This window comes from Ischnura elegans, chromosome 5, assembly GCF_921293095.1.
Source record: "Ischnura elegans chromosome 5, ioIscEleg1.1, whole genome shotgun sequence".
In the NCBI taxonomy this organism is placed as follows: domain Eukaryota; kingdom Metazoa; phylum Arthropoda; class Insecta; order Odonata; family Coenagrionidae; genus Ischnura; species Ischnura elegans.
This window is the reverse complement of record NC_060250.1, coordinates 84360567-84382998: the sequence shown is the minus strand read 5'-3', so window position 1 is coordinate 84382998 and position 22432 is coordinate 84360567. Positions and strand designations below refer to the sequence as shown.

General features: G+C 35.7%; 1 protein-coding gene across 1 annotated transcript in view; it reads right to left on the bottom strand.

Annotated features, from left to right (window-relative positions):
- Positions 1–22432, bottom strand: part of LOC124159147 (neprilysin-1) — a 154896-nt gene that overhangs the window by 70159 nt on the left and 62305 nt on the right. The window lies entirely within an intron of this gene.

Below are 22432 nucleotides of genomic sequence, written 5' to 3'. Positions count from 1 at the left end.
GTTTACTTCTCCTTTCCTTAGTAAAGGAATAAACTATTCCGATTATTTTAAGAACCGAAGGAGTAATCTGATTATTAAATATCCAGATAAGATTTCATTTCCTTTCCTACAAGTTCACACATTTTTAATCTTAGAAGTGACAGCGAATCATGGAGAGACTATGGTATCGGTACTTTGGTTCGTTGGTTGGAAAAATAAGTAGTGAAATCAATTATAAATAATAACAAATCTCTGCGCATCCTTTCCTAACAATGCAATAAATGCAACGGCGACATTGATAAAATGTTTGTAGTGCATGCAAGCATATAGTTGGTTGCATTTAATTAATTAACGCGCTAATATTTTGGAAAACCACTCGTAATCTCATGTAACGGCATTTGTTTACACAAAATGGAAATTAGGTCATCAAATCTTATCTTGGCATAAAATTAAGTTATGCATCAAGTTAGTGAATTTTCCTTGTCAACGTGTGATCGGATCCTAACCTTTAATATACTTCAAACAATAAAACTGAAGAGTAATATCGGAAATACAGAACTAATTAATTCATCAAAATTATTAAAAATTTTGAGAGCAAATACCGAAGTAACTATTTTCAATATTATCATTTATGTTGCTAATAAAGCAATTTTTATCAATGAATCTAATTTTTAAGTTCTTATATACAACATTGATGGTATTGAAAACAGCAAAAAATAATTCTTCAGATTTTGACATGAAAAAGACACTTTTTTAACTTCAGTTCACTACGCCCTTGACCTAACGAGTCAAGATGGAAGTGCAAAAAATACAAAATTTTCAGAGCAATATTTTCTTTCTTTTCGAGGCAAGGAGGAAGACCCCAAGAGTAGCAATCTCTCCCTCAGAAGGCGTCACAGTTTCATGTTTTTTTCCTCGTCCCTATCCACGGGGACGAATCAAACCGAGGAGCCAAACCGCGAGAGGCAATTGCCTCCTGCGAATGTCTCTCCCGGCTATTTACTCCCGCCCAAACTTTTTCGTTGAAAAAACGTTTCCGTGTCTTCTCCCTCCCGGTCGTAAAGCAGGAAATGACACTTTGGAAATTGGTGGGGTAGGAAAAAAAAACATTTCGCGGCGCTTCCTGCTTTACGATGGGTTTCCTAAAATTCGGGAGGGCTCGCTTTCTTGAGATGGAGAGAAAAAGACAAGCTCAAATTTCGGCTTGAGGGTGAAGATTCGCCAGAAAAGTACACCCGAGGGAGGTAGCGTTGTAGGAGATGCGGCTTAAGCAATTATTTTAATTGATTATCAAGGTTTTCCGCTCCCGCTGACAAAAAATAACAAAATAGAAACAGTATCAGGGCGTGTTTGAATATTAAAAAAAAGAAACGTAAGGAGAGTTAAGAAGCATTGATTTTAAAACGAATTCAAGTTCAGAGGATGAATTGAAGTTTAAAGGTGTAACACTAATGGATGTAAATGTTGCCATGTTGGATAGATTGTGAAGAAATTTTATTTGAGAATTGATGTACATAAGAATTGATTTTTAAACTGTGAGGATAAATCCATCTTCGCAAAAAAATTACATACTCGAGACCATTTATTAGATTTTTAACTTTGAAATTTTACATTTACTCGACAAAGGTAATAAACTGGAAATTTCAGTGATAATAATTTCATGGAAAAATTTGAAGTAGAAGCGTCATCTAGTTTTTTTTTTAGAGAATCTGGCTAGTACATTGGTGCCAACGAAGAACTCTCCTTTGAGAGTGAGAGAGTGAGCGGTGAGAGTCCCACCCCCCCCTTAAAAACTTGTCCAATGACACTGACCAGACCTCTGTCACGTAATATGAGTTTCCAACCTAAACCCACCATTTCTACTCCTATATACCCCACCTACATCTCTTTACAATATACCCCACCTCCACCGTAAATATTCTTCCGATTTTCAATTTATGAGAAATAAAATCATAAACCACACTTCTTGTCCATATGAAGCGCTCACAGTTATCTGGGTTGCACTTTCAGATTGATATCGATGGTTCATCAAAGTAGAAATCCAGGATACAAAAGATATTTTTGTCTATTGATTTAAACGAAATTAAAGAGTAAATATAAATGAAAATAATCAGTGCATTTTATTAACAAATGTATACATTATTAACGTTGACATGTAAAAGAATACCGAACTTTTTACATAATAATTTAAGTAAAAAGAGTCAACAATTGAAATAAATATTTCTGCAGTGAGAGTTATGGGCATTTTATGGTGCCTTGAGAAAGTGAAAACAAGGTAAAATTTCAATTTTATTTTCAAAAGGGGGATTTGTTATATTTTCCTGAAAACATAGTTTTCACAGCTTATGATATTTCAAAGGGCCATTTTTTAATGACACTATTGAAATATAAAAGAGCATTATTTGTAGGATTTTAGATATGCAAATGCAGATGGAAAGAGAAGAAATATGTCGCAAAGAAAAGGCTAGCGGATACGTCAGAGTAATGGAGAACTGCGTCAAAACAATCTTAGGATTGTTGTCTTATGATGATGATGATGATATGATTATACACTGAACTATGAACTAAAGATTTTTTCATCATAGCATTATATAAACAGTGTAATTATGCTGTATATTCATTGTCAGTATTCTTGTCTATATAAATACTATATTAATTAGCTTCACTTGTTTTATGCACGCTTAGTCGAGAAATACAGCGATGATTGTGACAATGATTAGTAATTGGTGATTGGTTGTATAGTTAAATAAAGTTTTCATTAGCATTGTGTCGAATTCTGGATGGTTAAATTAGTAACTATTCCACTTTTGCTAAGTGTTACGCATGTACCGAGGCCAGGAAACGTACATTGCCACGGCAGCACCAGCTGGGTTTGGCTATTTTTGTATAAAACACTTCTTAAGGAGCTCAAAATTGTTTTTAAAAATAGAAAATACTCAGAAAAACAGGTCGAAAATATTAATCTCTCTTGAAACCCTTCCGCGTTGTGATACGTCCTTCATTCTAGCAAAGATACCTCGTATCATAAACTCGCTCTCTCAGACTGGTCTCTTTCTCTTTGTTACAATAACATACATATACAATTACGATACAATTACGGTCGCATCAGTGTGTGTCCCTTTATTACACCGCGTGAACTTTGTACTGAGGGATCGCTATTAATAACATTGGTAGAAAGACTTTTAGAAGGGGATAAAAGTGTAATGAATGTAGATGCATGAAAGCGAGATAGGAAATCATTTAGGTTTGATTTCTGCCATTTAACTTGAAGAATCTGCGTGTATGCATTAGAAAATACACCATTTGAACAGCTCAAATTGTAGCTAGTACATCTCTTTAAACCTCCCCACCCCCATTTTCCCCTGGTATTATCAATGCTTGTTTATTCATTTGCCTACTTGAGTTGATACATCGCAGTTGCAAAAACAAATATTTAAAATGCTTCTTAATTTCATAAATGTTTCTTAAAATAGGTAGCTTTAACTATGAGAAAGCAGGACTAAAATGCTCGCGCTCAGAAATGGGTCATGGTATAATAACAAAAAAAGGGTACATTACGAGAAACTATAACTCATGATAACATATCTGGGAAAGATGGTGTAAATGGCTAACATGCCTGACCGGAAATCGAATCTCGGTTAAGGCAAATATTTTTTTTCATGGCGAACTTTTTTCTTGGTGTATATAACAAACATTTTTGATTTTAAGCCGAGTGATCAGAAGACATTGCTGTGCTGCTAAAAAATCTTTCGTTGTTTAAATGAAAAAGAGAAAGATAAAAATTAAAAGGAATGTAGAAGAAATAAAAACGAGGAAAACCATCGGAAAAAGAATCATTACTCCCAAACGTCCTGACGGATTCGGAAAGAATGACTCAAATCTCGGCCGAGTTCACAGAAGACATCCCAGAGGCGCAAGGCGGTAGAGGAGCGTGCCAGCAACACGCTGGATCCGTCCTAAGAAGAGACACACGCTCGCAGCAATTCCCAAATGACGGAGGGAAGCCGATGAGCCGAACGAGGGGGGGAAAGAGGAGTTTTTAAGCCTTCCTCTTCTTCGTGTGACCAGGCGAGTGGGAGCAATCGACCAGGAGGTTGGGACAAAGAAGTGAACTTTAACGACAGGGACATACGCTTCACTTAGTCATTCACGATTACTTACGGAATTTGGAACGTGAATTGTTTTTTATGGTAGAATTTAGTCGAAATCCTTTGAAGCGATAAATTAAGAGATATATTTTGCCCAACGGATGGATGTAAGAATTTGTTTTTCCCCAGAACTATAAAGGACTTTAATAAATGCTAGCCGTAATTACGTTTGAGCACTTGCTTTTCATATCTAAACGGCTGGTGTCCTAACACCCCTTGCATTACGCCTTTTAAGGCGGATTGCGGGGTAATATGTAGATAAAAATGCGTAGAAAATATAATTTAGCATTAGGATGTGTGACTATTGAGATGGAAATGGATATAAAGGTAATAAAACTAAAAAATATTAGTATACTTACCCTTTGAGTAGTATAGCCTCTTGATTCATTAGGGACTACATTGAGGTAGTTAGGTAAAAACTGAAGTAATACCGCACCTCATCATTTGAAACGCTGAGTATATTGGCAAATAATAATTCTTAATGACATGTTTTACGTAATTTACACTTCAGCAATTAAAATCCTAAAATAAAATAAATAAATAATGATAGAGAAAATAAAACTCAAAAATCTGAGTTTACTTACCCTCTGAGTAGTAAAGCCTCTTGAATCATTAGAGAATATATTGAAAGGGGTAAAAAATTGAAGTAATTCCGCACCTTATCATTTGAAACGCTGAGTATACTGGTAAATCAATGTAAATCACATTTTTTACGTAATTAGTGTAGACCAGCGGAGGTATGCGTACCCCTTGGGGGTACGCGACGAATCAGTCGGGGGTACGCCATAAATAATCGGTAATGGCGGACACTACGTTCCCTCTATATGTACGATTATCTATAAATTTCACCTACCCATAGTGAAATTGTGTAATAAAATGTGCAAATGTACATTTTTGCGGGTAAAATATAACTTGTATAGGTATAGAGGGGTACGGAAGGAAAAAAATTGTTAATAACCACCGGTGTAGACAAAGTGTCACTTCAGCCATTAAAATACTAAAATAGAGAAGCGAAAAAATAGAATCAAGGTATATTTATTCACCCAAAGGTTCTGAGTCTGTGCAAATATCGGAAGATCTATCGCCGATGAGCCGAGCCGGGAGGGAGGAGTTAAAAAATTCCCTCTTCATGCGACCAGCCGATAGCAATTGACCGGGGGGGGTTAGGACACAGAAGGGAATCTCTACAACGGGGAGACACACAATGCCCCTGCCTCTCCCGAGACCACGGGATGAGGACAAAAGAGGAACGGCGAAGAAAAGGCGAAAGGAGGAACGGTTTACCACCCACCCCATGAGTGGAAGCTTCAACTCTCTGAATCTCCCTGACCGGAGGCCGCTCACCACAACCGCTCCGCCCAGGATTAGCGAAGTGGAAACCCGAACGATCTATTGCTCAAGGAACAAAGGGGAAGGAGCTTTACTGTATCTGAGCATTTTTTCAAACTCTGTGTCGGATGGACAGGAGAGAGAGATTAAATATCAGGATTTTTTTTAATCAGAAAAAGTTTTCGGCTGGGAATATTTTTTAAATCCAAGCTTTTGCCACTGCGATAACAGCTTTAGTGCGAGAAATCACGTATTGTACTCGGCCTATTCATTGTTTCCCTTAGCTATATCAATGTCCACATGTCAACATTAGTTCCACATTTAGTCGATATCCTCGTGCATTGAAAAGATGGTTCAGGAATGGGAAGCGTGAGAAAATGAAGGAAATATAGGAGAACTATGTGGCGAATGGACAGGGGAGAGAGATTACATTTTCGGATTTTTAAAATTTAGAAAATGATTTCCAGATTGGAATATTTTTTTATCCAAACTTATGCCGCTACGAGTGCACCTTAGAGGGCGTGAAACTGCGTATTGTATTAGGCCTATCAATTGTTTCTCATAGCCATATTAAGTCGAAAACACATGCATTGAACAGATGCTTCGGAAATAGGAAGCGTGAGTAAAATGTAGGAAACAGAGATTAAAAAATGAGATTAAAAATCATTTTTTTTAATGTTTCATGTCATCCCAGGTAAGCCGTTTACTTGTAAAAATGATTTGCTAGGATAAACATTTTTATTTGACTGTACTGTAACATAAATTATTGGATCATTGTTTGCTCATCAGAGAGCTTGTGTTGTTTTGAATAAAGGCGGAGAAAATCAAACGAAATTGTTGGGACACTGAAGAAATTCTGAAAAAAGAGGAAAATTAGTAGTAGCAAGTAAAAAAGTAGACTAGTAATCTCGAATTCTTAGTAAATATACTAAGATATATGAAATTCTGAAATGAAGATATACTTCAGGGATTAACGAACTGAGAATTTTGGAAAAACCACACTAAATCACATATTACGTCATTCGAAATGGTGCATAAATCACCTATCCAAGCCGTAATTTTGTGTTCAAAAACCGCGGGAATCCATTGCTTAAGGAACATCCGAGAAGGGCCTTGGCAATATCCAAGTATTTTTATCCAACTCCTTCGCGGATGGACAGAGTAGAGAGTTTTTACTGGGTGCATTTTTTTACTCCAAAATTTAACTGCTCTGAGAGTACTTCACTTCGTCATTCACGACTGACTGATTACTGACTGAAATCGAAAAGTGAATTCACAATTAATTCGAAATCCACATGCATAGAAAATATAATTCGGCATTTGGAGGTATGACTAGGATGGAATGAATTTATATTGGATTTATGAAAATGGAATTTGAGGTGAAGGAAGCAACACTAAAAAATCCGAGTATACTTACACTCGTATGTATCGCCTTTTGAATCATAAGCGAAAATGGTGAGATAGGTGAAAGAAACTAAAGTCAAACTACATGTTATCAATTGGAATGCTGAGTATATAGGAAAATCACTCTAAATCATTTCTTACAAAATACACATTTAGCCAAGGAGTTACTTTAGCAATTAAAATCATTTTTGTGCGGAAACCGCATGATCTATCGCTGAAATAACAAAGGGAAAGAGGTTTTGCAATATCCCGGATTTTTTTTCAAACTCTGAGAGTAGATGGAAAGAAGGGAGAGATTAAATATCAAAGAAAAAATATTTTCGGGTCTTTTATGGCTGATCTTTCAGTACCAACCTTTGAGAGCCCTTTATTGAGTCATTCACGATTATTTATTGTAATCAAAATATCAATTGTTTCTCCTTGTACAATTAAATATAAGTCCACACGCAAGGAACAGATGATTCGGTATTAGGAAGTTTGAGCAATAAGATAGAGATGAAAAAATGATATTGACGAAACAGCAAAAAACCTTGGAAATTAGCAAATATAGGGAGTCACGTAAACAATGAAAGAACACTGCGCTTTCTTAATTATCACTCCAATATTTTGAAAAATTACTCAAAATATCATGCAGTGTCATTATTTTTTTACAAAATGGTAATTCAGTCAACCATGTTGTCATTGTATCAATAGGGAAGATCCATTGCTCAAAGAACAAAGAGCTAATGCAAAGAGGGCTATGCAATAACTCGGAATTTTTTCCGAAATCCTGCGGCGAACGGACAGAGGGAGATAAATGTCAGGCAAAAAAATAGCATCCTGGTATATTCCTTCACAAAAGGTTTCTGGCTCAGAACGAATGGCGTCTGCTGTAGAGTAATCTGTTGCATACGCTCCGACCTCTCATTGTACTCAAACCATTCATTATTTCTAATAAACGTAGTTACATATTAACACCCTAAGAAAAGATAAATGTGCTCGACTAATATAACTGAGAGAGAAGCCAAAAAGGAGACTCAAAAGTTTACATACTCGCATATCCGTATTTTATATAATCTCTTGGATGCTTAGGAACTGTTGTGAGATGCAGAAATGAAACTTACTGTGAGGTTAAGTTGGCTTCCTTCGTTTATTTTATACTATATTATTAAATTTTTTAATTCAAAAGGAATTCTATCATGCGTAGATGAAGAGATTTAGTGCATTGGTCATCAAATATTAATTATTGCATCAAGGCATTAGTAAATGACGATTACACCAATGTTTGCTGGGCGCATGAATCATTAAATAATGATAAAAATTAAATGTGTAAAACTTGTCACATTGTCACTAAAAGAGAATCCTACTGCGTGAAGTTCGGGCCTTAAATACTACATTACTTCTGCTTGTGCAATTGAGAGACCTATTATTATATGCTATGACGTATATGAAGTTCTTTTTGCATTATAGACGCATGAAAAATATAGTATGCGTAGGAACACAGAGAATCCAACTCATAATTCGCAACGTATTTATTTTGAAGCAGTCTCTGGAATGCAAAAAACATATTTAAATAGGAAAAACTATCATCATTCCTCTATGGTGGCGTATTTAGAAAATTCTCCTAATTTAAATTTATTATTCTGGGTTATTTAGCTTTCAGGTTACAATGCATCCATATTTGACATCGTAAGGTTCTTTCCTCTGTTAAAATGAGGTGAAATTGCACACAAAGTTTACATACAACTCTAACAGATGAATTTGAAAATCAAAATAGGATTGAAGAGTTGATAATGATATATTTTGAATGTAACAACTCAGGAATTACCCTGTCAAGAACCAAAAATAATATTTAATCATTTTAAAAACGTTCCGAAAATATAAAATCTGGCCGGTAGTCTTTATGAGAGATCTTCTTGATTAATTTACGATAAATTATTGACGATTGCTATTTATTAGAATATATAACAAACAATATTTAAGACCCACAAATTTTTTTGTATTACTCTTGCTTCAAATTGCATCTTTTGAATTTAGTCCTATTCTATCTCATTTGACTTCTCGCTCCAAATATTCAAGAGAAAAAGTTTTTTTTATACAGCAAGTAATTAATTGAACACTTTGCACAGTGTCAATATAGTGTTTACAAAAGTATTTTTGAATAAACTTTGCACGAAAAAAGCAAGCTGTCAACTTTTACGGAGTGATTTCGAAGCATGGATATAACAAGAGCAGAATATTCCAGTGGAAAAGCAGAAAACTTCCTGAATATACTCTCAGGAAGAGGCGTTTTGAAGACACAAATAATGCATAATCCTCTGTTTCCCATCATGCCAATTCCTTTCGTTGAGGATAATTTCGACGCTACATCATACAAAAAACAGTGAGAAATTGTGAAACAGACGTAAATTGTGAATAATATTCAAGTGTCTACACAGTCAACATTGTAAGTTTAGTCTTCTGAATACATTCTGGCCAACTTAAAACATCGGATATAACTTGTTTTGTTTCTGCAGTTTTGCATTTCTGAGCCAATGAAAGGGAAATTCCTCACGCCACCTTTCATGTAATTCTCGTCTATGGTCGCATTGAATATATTTTGTCGCCTCCGTGGAAGTATAACAATTAGAACTTGTGATACATTCTCTGAAGACTTAAAATGAGGCCTTACCTTGAAAAAGACTAAATAATTATAAATGGCAAGAATTCGTGCGTTGAAATTACCACTCATTAGGGGTATTTGCTGTTTCCCAAAACTCATTTCTGAAGAATTAATTACAATTTTACAATGAAACTGGAATAATCAATGTGGAAGAGCATTGTCTCAGCTCAAGGGGATCATAATGAATACAATTATTTCCTTTCACTTGCCTTGATAGACTATTTTATGCCAATTATATATCAAAATCTTAATTTTAGACAGTTAAAAAATAAATTATAAAAACATATAAATCAGTCCATAAATTTAGCTGTTTCCGAGTTAATCTATTGGAATTTACCGAGTGATAATTACGATAGCCTCATCGTTGTATCCTTAAGTGTATGCATTATTACTAATCATAAGAGAATATTGTGTTGCGGAGATTAAAGGGAACGAATGCTCTCTACAATGGCATTGTGGTTAGGGATATACCGAAGGAGAATATTACTTGTTTCGGTTACTAATTGTCAACTTAATCTAGAATTTTCATCTTTATTATGTTTTGGTGAAGAAGAAAAGGATCCCAGCTACCTGTTGTCCGTAAAATTTGGGCTGAGGTCGCATTTGAAGGCATTTCCTCGCCTCCGTGCAAGTCTACATTAAGTCAACAATCCAGTGATTGGTTTGACATAGCTCCCCATTTCTCTCTCCCATCCGCTGGCCTTTTCATGGCGATGCATTTCTTCTCTTTTAAATCCTATACAACCTGTCCAAAGTAACTCATTCGGCGCCATCCCTCACCCTTCCATCTCTTCATCTACGATTGTTTCATTTGGCCATCATGCCTCATAATGTAGCCAATTAAGTTGTCCCGTCTTCTTCTTAGGATTTTGGAGACTTCACTTTTCTTCCAATCTTCTTATCTCTTTCTCATTACCTCTTTATCTCTTCATAGAACTTCCACTTCATATGTACTCATTTCCAATTATGCAGGTTTTTCCCTCGGGAAAAAAAAATATTTCTTTCTCTGGTGATATTTTTTTATTAGGAAATATTGCAGGTTTTTCAACGTAGAATACTTGTTTTGGTTTCTTATACTTGATTATGACCCTTTTTCCTCCATCTTGTAATAAAAACAAAAACATGAAAGTGTTAAATCACGACTGGGCAGTTGGATTTAAAGATAAGTTTGCTGGTAGTGTTCCTTCCATAACCCTAAGAAATTATTTTTTTTTGCATTTGAATTTGGCATCGGAGTATTTCATAATTCCATCGCATTCGCCAAATTCAGCGGTCATATTTAGTTTTATAATAGTGGGCTGCTTTCAGAAGGCATATTTCAATTCAGTATATTTTATATACTAATCTATAAGTTAACCTCTGAAGTATTATTATCAGCTCAATGGTTTTAATACAGTAAGTCTGACGATTAAGGTAAGTCTACATGGGTCATAGCACACTGATCAAAATCCACCCATCCCCGTTCAATCTTCTTCTTCGCCTGTCATAAGGTTTATTTATTTTCAATCTATCCATACACCCTGTACTCTTCATTCTCATTCTTTGTTCATTAAACTGACTTCCCTTTAGCATGGTTTTCAGCATCCCATTTCTTCTTAAAACACAGTCTATTTACATGCTATACCACGAATTTCCGTATGAGTCCCTCCAATTCATGGGCGGAGATCATTGAAATAGTTGCCTCATATGCAGATAGTCTTCTTGGGAAGTCATTCGGATTCATGAATGGATCTATATCTAATGTTTCCGCTGCTCATACTTCCACCATCTACTACTTTTGAGTGAAGAGTGTCACTCTATACTCCTACCGAAGGTAGCGGTGTGAGCTGCCGAAACGATAATGATGGAACTAATAACTTTACAACTCTAAACGTATTTTTGTACGTTATTCACAGGGTTAATACTAAACTATTCCGCGGTTGCGTCATAGATTATCCCACCGAAAAGGATCGCTCACAGTGATTAAGCTCGACAACTCTTCGCTTTCGATAATTTCTCCTAAGAGAGCTCAAACTCTAGCTGCTTGAATTGAGTAATCCGTGGCTTTGGCTCCTGGAGAGAAACGGCGCTCATCAACACGACATCCGGAGTTAGTGAATCGCTGCATTTGTCTCAACGGATCCCCTCGAGTGTAAATCCTCCCCCGTGAGAATCCGTGAAGGGACGGTGAGAGGTGGAAAGCACGCCTTGTCGATTGGAACCACGCGAGTGAACTGCGACTAATCACGGAATCCTCGTCAAGATCAGGAGTAAAAACCTGTCTGTCCCTCTTATTTGATGCTGGAAGAAAACACGCTATCGTGATGTCATTATTATTCTCTTACTTTTAATTACTAGGAAATATTACTCTTCTGTTACCTACGGCATTGCGTAGGTAACTTTAAATTTATCATGTAGATTATTTACGATTCACAATTTTTGGTTTAATTGGATCGTTTATTCACTCCTGAAAAATATTTTCTGCAATTAATTTCCGTAAATAATAATGTTGTCCATTCTATATTGACGTAACACGGTTTATTTGCACCGAAGAGAAAATTTAATCAAATACTTGACTTAACATGTTGGGAAGTCGCATGATAACGATACTCGTCGGGGATTGTGCCTCCATTTCATGTATCGTATGTAACAGTCTGAAACTAGAATGACAACAGAACAATCTTTTTTATTCCACCTAATGCCAGCAATTTCTCTGCGTCATTTAGTTTTTGTAAATAAAACGTGATACTTAGGAAATATGCCATTCAAACGTCTCCTAAGCCTTATAAAAATTTCCAAAGATCATGAAACTCCCCATATAGTAACTCCACAGAAGCACTTTTCGTGTACACTGTGTTTCAGGAGGAATCTGCAATACTTCAGGAGGTGGGAGGGGTGACAACATTATCCATTTATTCTCCATAAACAAGGGGTCGCAACTGCTTAGTTACCACTGAGCTCTGGCAACGCAAACATTTATTTTGGATGCACTTTGCAGTTAGGATTAAAACGGTTTATCTTGAGTATTCATCCTTTTTTGACATTTTATACAGTATTCTGAATTTTTAAGAACATTAAATAATTAAGGGTGGAGAAAAATATGCGATTATGCGAGTCTGAATCAATTAATCTCAAAATGGATGAGATTGCTTAATCGTATTTTTTATACTCGCTCAATCATCTCGTTTAATTCAGCTCAAAGATTTATTTGCGTTGCCATAGCTCAGTAACTAAGGATTTGCGGCTCCAGGATTAATGGAGAAAAATGCTAAAAAAAAATGTCTCCCCTATCACCTCCTCAAGTATTACAAATTCCTACTGAAACACTCCCTTTTATGAAACGAAGTACTGCAATGGAAAAAAAGGCACTGTATCATTCGGCGTCTATCATTATGTCGCGTATCTGTCCGGGCGTTCAACGGATGCCGAATTTCGTGAACATCATCTCAAGTCCTCGGTTAGAGTAAGAACATCTGTCTTCGTATTCCCCTAGAAGCGATGGACGAGTAGATGACTTATGATCGGCGTAAAGACTTTGTAGATGTGATCCCTCGGTTTCGCTCCTCCCATTTCATCCCTCCTCTCATTTTCTCGGACCTTTTTTTTCCGCCACAGAATGTTCTCCTTTTGTCTCCCACCCTTCAGCGCTCTCCCATCTCCAAAACGTCGTCTTCGTCGTCTTGAAAAGGTTTCGAGGATTGACCCCATCGCCGTCTTTCGCCTCGGGCGAGTCTTTCCCTCATCCACTCCGTCATTTCTCTCATCCTGTTCCCGACCTTATTCCATTTCCTCCTCCTCTTCTATTTCTTTCTTTCTTTCCATCCCTCCTTTCGCAGTCCTTGTCCTTCTGATAACTCCACGTCTTGGGAACTTGAAAAGGGAAAAAGAAAGAGAGAGGTCGTCACGAAGCTCCCAGAGATTCCGTATTGGATGACTCCTCCTGCACAATCTTTCCGACGACGAGAATCGTCCGAAGCTAACAATTTTTTTTCTAATTTACGATGAAATTTATTGTTGGTGTGAGGCACATTTTTACTAATTTAAGCATCTATAGTTTATGTTTCACGATTTTCATACTGCGACTACAATATTCAGTTTTTCAAATCAATTGCAATAATTTTTAATAGTGTTAATTCGTAGATACAATTGTTTAAAAATATTGGTTGTTGCATATGAATTCGGAAAGTAGGGTGGAATTTCTTGCCGCGTCAAATCGTGGTGACTTGACGCTACGGTCGTAAAGATGTTTCAAACTGGAGGGGAGGGAGAGATGGTTGGAAAGGATAAGGGAGCAACCCTTCTTATGATTCGTCACGTGACTTCCTCTTTCATCTCCTTACCTCTCATCTTCACTGTCTCCTCTTGCCAACTCCTTACTCCTGTCTTTTCTGAGTCGTTACGAGCCGCAAAACCTGAGGAGCCTGTCGCGGTGGAATACTTGATAAATTTATATAAATGCGGGAGGAGGAACAACGAAGTACTGGATATGATGGGTGAGGAGAGGCAGCTTTTAGATGAGATGCGGAGGAAACAGAAGGTATCGATGGAGGTAGCTTAATTGCCTAATGCGTTCCACCGGAAATCGGGAAATCCAGGTTCGATCCCCGATTAAGGTGAATGATTTTTCTCTGTGGAATTTTTTTCACATATTTAACATTGCCTAATTAAACATTTGGTGTACCCGAGGTGAACGCATTTAATATAATTGGCCGTTCGGAATTTAATACAGGTATTTACTCCATTATTTTGTAGAGAAATGGTAAAATAGTAAAGTAATGAATCTTATTTAACAAATATATCCCGAACATCCGCATCGCATTTCAAAAGATGACATTCTTTACCCTTGAATATTTTACAGGTGTTACCAGAGAAAAATAGACCGCACGAGTGGTAGTCCGTGATCCACTCTTTTGCAATTCCTTTTTTCACTAAAGATTTTCCAAAGTTCTTTAAATTGTCCCGTCAATTTTTAAATTATTTACTTTTTATGGAGGATGACGAATTCAGAGAGAAATAAAATTCATCATTGGGAAGATAAAGCCATTTTGAATGGTCTGAAAATAATAACTATCCTCTGTATTATTTCTACTGTATAGATACCTTTTTCTCAACTTATACGCAACCAAACTCTACAAATGAGGTACCAAAATGCACAGAATTTATCAGAGAACATGCGACGGCATATTTTACTTCCTAAATATTGCTATTGTTTCCTAAAATTGGTTTTAAAAATGAAAAAAAAGATCGATTCCGGCAAGATTGTCCTCATTCCAAGAATACAGTTAACGCCGTCGGGTCCCGCCATGGCTTTGCGATGACTATTTAACAAGGCTCAGGGTCAGGCTTTGCAAAGAGCTGGCTTATTCCTGCCTGACCCTGTATTTTCTCATGGCCAACTTTATGTAGCATTCTCTAGGGTAAGATCATTTCAAAATATATTTGTAAATATTAAGGAAAACGCTATACAAGTATTAACAGAGGATAGTGTAATTACTTCCAATGTTGTGTTTAAAGAGGTCCTCTGACCTAAATTTGTACATGAACATTCCAATAAAATTTGTACATAAGACCCTGCCTTTTTTTCTACATTTTAAAATTAGAAACGCGCCTATCCCTCAGTGGACCTGCATTGAAAAGAGCAGGGGAAGCCCGCTAGGAGCGGGCGCATCACGCTCGTGAACCAATATTTTGATTAGTTTTGCTCACCTATATGAATAATTGTTCATTTAGGTGAGCCAAAAATGCGAAAAATTTCAACCTCACTTACAGACTGCCTACCTGCATACATATAAAAATCTCCGTAGAGGTATTTGACGTGAAATAGATCGTTATTGTAACTTTTGGAATGCGGTCACAAAATTTAATCCTCGGGGAAATTTGTAGTAAAATATTTTTTTGTATAATGCATTTCTATAGTTTCCTTCTCAAGTAGTATCACTCGAGTGCCATGACTATAAACAAAAAGTGGGAAGGTAACAATAATTTCAACTGTCAGCAGCGTCTGCTGCAATACGAAATTGGAACGAATTTTCGTGGTTCTCGCATTCTTTTCGACTGGCTTCTTTCCATTTGAACGAAAAATTGGCAGGGATGTCGCAAATGCTTTTAGTTTTCTCAAATCAACAGGATGCCAGAATCAAACCCTCTCTTACCAGACAGTGAACTTGCAACTAGATCCATGTTTCGGCCTTTTTCATAAAAAATAGTGGTTTGGGGAAAATGGATAACCACACTAGCATGATTGCGTCTGAAACTTCCCACATATTTTATGTGTCTGGAGAAAATTATCAAGAATTACAGCGCTAGAACTTTAATTAACAAAATTCTATATAAATCATCTGTATCTCAACTCTAGACCTGTTAAAATAAGTAAGTGGTGATTGATATGTATGCAGTTTCCACTAGAAGCATTTTAGATTTTTGAATGCTTCGTAGATTTTGCCTACTCAATCTTCAACTACCCGAATTATCCCAATTAACTGTTGAAATTTTGGCCACAGTATTATCTAAAAACAAAAAAGGCATTAAATCATCTGTATGATCATAAATCAACCGCATTAGAAAAATCATCTGTATTATTATCTAAATACTTATTATCATTTTAATGTTACACTTATTTGCATATTTCATAATAAATAAATATATCAATTGAACGGGTCTTAAATATTGTGTTCGAAGGTAAAGGAATGCGATCCTAACCCGGTACATTACTTAATCGTGTTATTATTATTCCGAGACCTTAAGTTTAATTTTGACCCTAATATTATGACGTCATTGTTATTGAGTTGTTAAGACCCTGGCTTTATCGACTCTGGTTTCATTTTCCGTCTTCTTGGCTTTTTTCTGCTTTCCCGGTGGCATGTTCTGATTTGGTTTCATGTATATTTCAACATCACTACGTATAAATTGACAACTTGTTTTTTTCGTATAATTTACATAAAATATTGTCATTTAACTCTAGCGACGCACTAACTTTAGTCATAAGCAATTTGGATCTATTACCCCAGTATGACTTCAATAATATTAAAAGAGAGGCTCTTCCATTTCTGCTTTTTCACATACTTAACTTACTATTGCAATCCTCTGAAACAAGTTTAGGGAATGAATTGGGTAATGATAGAACATTTGTCGTAACATGTCTGTTTTACGAACAAACCATAACCTTCAAGGAGATTAAACTACGAGACAGACTACATGAGTTATCATTTATTTTGGGATGTTTATATAAAAATGCAATGAACAACTGAATGACGACACAAATTCCACGAACAATTCAACAAACAATAAAACATTCTTTCCTCATATTATTATATTCTTATTTTGTTGATTGTTGCTACAGAAATATTTTTGGACCATAATAACCATATTAGACTTGGACCAGAAAATATTTGGGCCTTTGCCGAATTTTACGAATAATTATAAGTTATATTAGTTGACAGATTTGTATTTGTAAGTGAAAACTGGATCCTTAAAATTTTAGGCGAAATCCATAAAAACATCACATGCAGTCATTAGGCCCTTGTTTTTTTATTCTTCTGACTTAGTCAACATGTGGTTTAGGTTTTGTGCTCAGTTGGAGAGCATTGATTAAAAGTACAGATAAACAAAAAATTCAAACATAAAGTAACGAAAAAAGAGAAAACGCGGCCAGTGAGTAAATATTACACTTACCAAAGGATGAGCCCTCTCCCAATGAAAAAAAATTAACTACACGCCCGCAACATATATGTACATTACTATTGAAACTGAAGTTGTAAAAATATTTCACGAGATCAAAATAACGGAATGCCGAAAAAAATTCCACAAACGAGTCAAAAATCAACAAAGTGTTGTTACCTTGTATTAATATATTCTTACATTTTTATTAAAAGCTATATAAAATTTCCATTCAAACAGCAAATCAATTAATCAACCAGCAAAAAAAATTCACAGTTCAATGTCTTCTTTCGATATGGAATTTTTAACAGTCTGTTTTGAGTTTTCCGGGACTAGCCGCGGTGATAACAGTATCGGAGTCACCCGCACAATTTTAACAGTGTGTTAGCATAATTTGATTGTAATTATAATAGTATCTAGAGTCCTCAAATTTGCGGCTCAGGTCTAACCAACATTTGAATTGAGGTAAGTAAAAATATTGGGAAGACTGCGTATATTGTACCGGCTTCCAATTTTTACCACGTTGGTAAAACCGAAAGACGTGGAATCTTGAGACTTCTATCGTGCGTAGCTTCAACTAGGTCGTACTAGACACCAAAATACAAGTCACCAGATTAGTTCATACATTCGAGATCGGTCTATGTGTGAGAGAATAAAATATTTTGTGGTAATAAAGCAATGCTTTCTCCACGTGGCTATGGGAATAACAATGAAAGCGTAAATGGAAATAAACTGTATTACTTACTATCTTAAAATGCATATCTGTAACTCAGTTTTCACGAACATATGACTCTGTAACTCTTATTGTTAGTTTGGAAGGAAGTAATGAAGACAAAATTCGAAGACGGAGATGCCTATAATGTACCACTAGCAGTATATATATGCACTAACAGTCTTATATTGTACCAGTACAATCTAGGACACCGTAGTGCTACTAAATGATGATTTAGATGCTTTTTATGTGCAAAGATATTTTTAGTTGATGCAATATCGCTAATGTTATTCATTGTTAATGCGCTATTTATCGTAAGTAACTTGCATTACCCTATGGGTTCCAAAAGAAAAGAATGGAAGTGGAGCGTAGTTGAACTCCATTTAGCCGTAGCAGTATATTAATTGGGGATATCTACAATCTCAAGGTAAAAGTAATAGTAGCTTCTACTGGAGCTCCTAGACCTGGACTGCGAGCCTATGGGTTGACGAGTAGACCACATGAGGAAAAACTGACAATGTGGAAACTCAAATTAGGTGACCAGTTTCCTATTTTGTACAACCTGCAGATCCTTATAGAAATATTTCGCTTTCACTGGCGAGACTTTGATTATTTTATAACCGAATTCTATGAATTACATCACACTGAACAAGACAAAATAATATCAATCACTATTTAACTTATTACTTGAGCTAAATTAAAGAAAATGAAAAAAGTAGTTCAATGCAAGCACCTCTCGCCTGTATGTAAATATAAATTTAGTTGAGTCTCCTTACAAATGGATAAAATGTACTACTCAGTTTGTAAACCGTGTATATGTTTGAGGATGGCTCCAAAATGTTGTAAACTAAAGCACAAAATGCTCTCGATATCTTACTCTCGTCCCGTGAACGTACGCTCCTTTTTCCGAGACACAAAAAAATAATACGTTTTAGAAGAGTGGCACGTTGCCACGACTGGGGAAGGCAGAAAGCCAGGAAGGCGCCGGAGTGCGAGTCGGGCTCGTTTCCCATGGTTTCCCCGCATCCTCGAGTTCATGTTCGACCTCGCACTCGAATCGAACGCATTCCATACTACTCAGAAAAATGGATTTGCAAGAAGTCGAATCACTTCCGCTCGACCGATTGGATTGTAGTTTGTCTTTTTTCCTGACATTTGCTGTGGAATAAAATTATTTTAATTCCCCGAAATCTTCTACCCCCACCACTGTTTAATGTTAATCATTGTTATGATTTTAATTTAGGGATAAGGAAGGAATAATTCGATTCCCTCTGAGTTAAGAATTTTATTTCTATTGATCTGGTTTTAATTCTGTAAATAAATAGGCGGCTGAGCCTACATCTAGGGTTTTTGATCCCTCAAATTTTCTCTTTTCCAGAATAGCAATTGTAACGTTTGATATTTAATTAAATTTATTAATTTTCAACGGATAACACCATTTTAATCATTGAAGTTGATCTTGTTAGGGTTTTGTGATGGGAGGGATATAGGAATTTGTTGAGGAAGGTGGAGAAAGGGAAAGTTGCCCGGAAAAGCAAAGCAAAAAGAAACAGCATCTTTAAGACATTAAAATTGGTTTTGAAACAAAACAAATATCTGACATAAAGCCATCGATGCAGATGTTTAAATTATGTTAGAATGTTGAAATGCTTAGGAAATGTTGAATTACTATTTTGTTAATATAATGCAATTAGATAACAGGGAGAGTGAGTTGTTGGTAATTTATTCACTGTCCGATGTGGGGTATTAAGGCAGGGGTCTGGAACCAGCTCACTTAGGATTTTTATTGATCGGGGAAATTGTATCACACTTTTTGGGTTGAGTTACCCATAGAAGCGGATCTTTATAGGTCCTATTGTCTGTCTATGCTCCATTGTCTGTTAAAAGCTAACTAAGTTTCCTTCAGTCTACCTATCTACCAATGTGTTCTATCTATCACTGGGTGAGGTTCTTACCATAGAAGTGAGGATATTAATTCACATGAGGTGTAGCTAGTAGGGAGTATGGATGCTGAAAAGTAGATGAAGAATCCCCAAAAGTAAAACTGGAATTTTATTCAAAGCCTTTATGCATCTAAGATCGATGAAGAGAAATTGAGACTCTCTGTTAATGCAAAGTAGTTTATTAAATTTTCATTACTAATTATATAAAAACGTTTTTGGTAATTTTTGCTTGTACTAATCAATTTATGTGGAATTTATATATGGTCTAAATTGAGGCTCATTAATAATTGATAAGAAAATATGTTAAACAACCCATAATCATCGACCTAATATTAGTATTACAGTAGTAATGCAGTAGTATTTTATGCTGTTAAAAGTTTTGAATTTTTAACACTGAAATTGAAAAGAATATCAATCGAATCTTCTTAATTTTTAAAAATTCTTTTCTGATGACGCGAGCATTACTCTAAAGTGCACAGAGACGGATTCATATTTACGGTCTTAGATCAGATAATTTTTTCCTTTCCCAGAATAGCAATAAATTCAGTTCCCCAAATGGGCCCTCCTCTCGATATATATCCGAAGTTGGTGTGATGATCGAACGGAGCAAAGAAAATAACCATGGAAGCCAAAGTCAGCACGAAGTTCGTTTAAATCATTTAGAACTATGTTCCATCGCCAATATAAAAAAGCATGAAGGGAAAAGCAGGAATACAAATGAGGGGCAAGACGGAATAATTCATTCAAAAGAGAAAAAAGGCAGATCGGGAAAATTCACATAAAACCTGGAAAGAATAACTGCACCGCATGGAAGAACGCGTGGAATGGCCTGAGAAGAGGAATTAAAGATACATTTCTGAATGCGCCGGTGATGGAGAGTAACGAATTGCTCCATCTCAACAAAATTTGAATCAGGATCGATAAAGGAAGATTTACTAAGCCATCAAAATGCATTTATTAATGAATCATAATATGTGCGATAAAATGAGGTTTTCTGCAAGGATTCCTCGGTTGACTTAAGGTTACTATCGGAATCGATACTCCACGAAGAACTCATGAGAGATGCACACTGTTTTGAAGATCGTTGTCCTTCGAAGAATTTTTTGCAGCAGTAATGCATCTCCTTCAACGTATCCCCTTCGAGTATGCGAAGCCCTGAAAACTAAAAATAATTGTCAGACTCAATTACATGGGAAATTATTTGCGACAGTTTACATTAAACGAAAAAATCTTCCTTATTTTTGAATAGCGAGGAATTAAGTACAAAGATTAGTAAAGGAATGAACGATGATAATAAAGTTCGTTGAGAATCTTGATTATGCGTAGTTATGCAAATTAATATTTGGAGTGAAGGAGAAGAGGGATGAGTTGATAGAAATTTTGCCTCTCACCTACGAACGTCAACTCCGCACCATGAATTGCGTTCACATGTAAACGAAAATGTTATTTCTCAGTCTCCAAACACTACCGAAACACTACGACCTACACTACAAGCCTTACTTAAACATTCCTAGTAACTACACGAACCACTTTGCCATCAAGTTTCCTGGTTATCAAAGAAAATGTTTATTTCCATAGTATATTGGAATAAGTCAGTCCTTGTAAGGGAAATTTAGATATTTTGTGTATATTAAATGCAAATTAGTTTTTCAAGTTATTGAAGCAATCTTTTTCATATTGCGGGATATCTAGAAACGGACCTTTGTTTGAATTATTTTCAGCAATTGCCCTGGATTGAGAATCGAACTACAAACCTTACCTAAACTTTCCCAGACACTACATAAACCATCAAGATTCCTGGTTATCAAAGTAAAAGTTTATTTCCATAGTAAATTTTTCATGTTAATTAAATGTAAATTAGTTTTTCAAGTTGCTAAGGCAATCTTTTGTATATTACGGGATATTAAGATCTTATGGTACATTTGGTTGAATTGTTTTCAGCAAGGCCATTTCAATATGTTTTATTATGCTCATGAAGCAAATGGAATGGCACATGGTCTAATTGTATTTATGATTGTTTTTAGAAGCAGCACTTGGTAGAGGTCCGTCTGCACATACCTTTAAAATACACTGTTTTGCGTCATAAAACTGGCACGAGCATTACGAGAAGCTCCATTCAGTCTGTCTTTCTCCGGCCACATAAAATTACCTACCTACATTATCCCACCCTAAAATTACCAAACAAATCACTCATTTAATTGCTCGTACCAACACAACAAAGATCTCTGAGGCACGATGTCACGCTCTTAAGAAAAAGTTGTTGCAGAAAATTTACAAAATTAATTTCATTTTACATACAATTACAAAAAGGTTCACATATCAGAATTTATAGATATAAAGCATACATTTAAAGACAGTCTACCGCTTTTTTGTCAAAATTGAGCACAAAAATATGATGATATTTAAGAAAACTGATTTCAAACAACTCACTAATACGCATAAAAATACGTAAAACTATCGTCATTTATTTCATCGGAAAATTCAAATTTATAGTTTATTTTTTGCAAAATATGATATTAGCCTATCCAGTTTCTATGACAAATTGATGAAAATAATTATTAGGAAATATTTAAGAAGTCGAATCCAAGTATAAATTCTTCCAAAATTGCGCTAAAACAATGAGCTACTTGTTTAGGAGTTA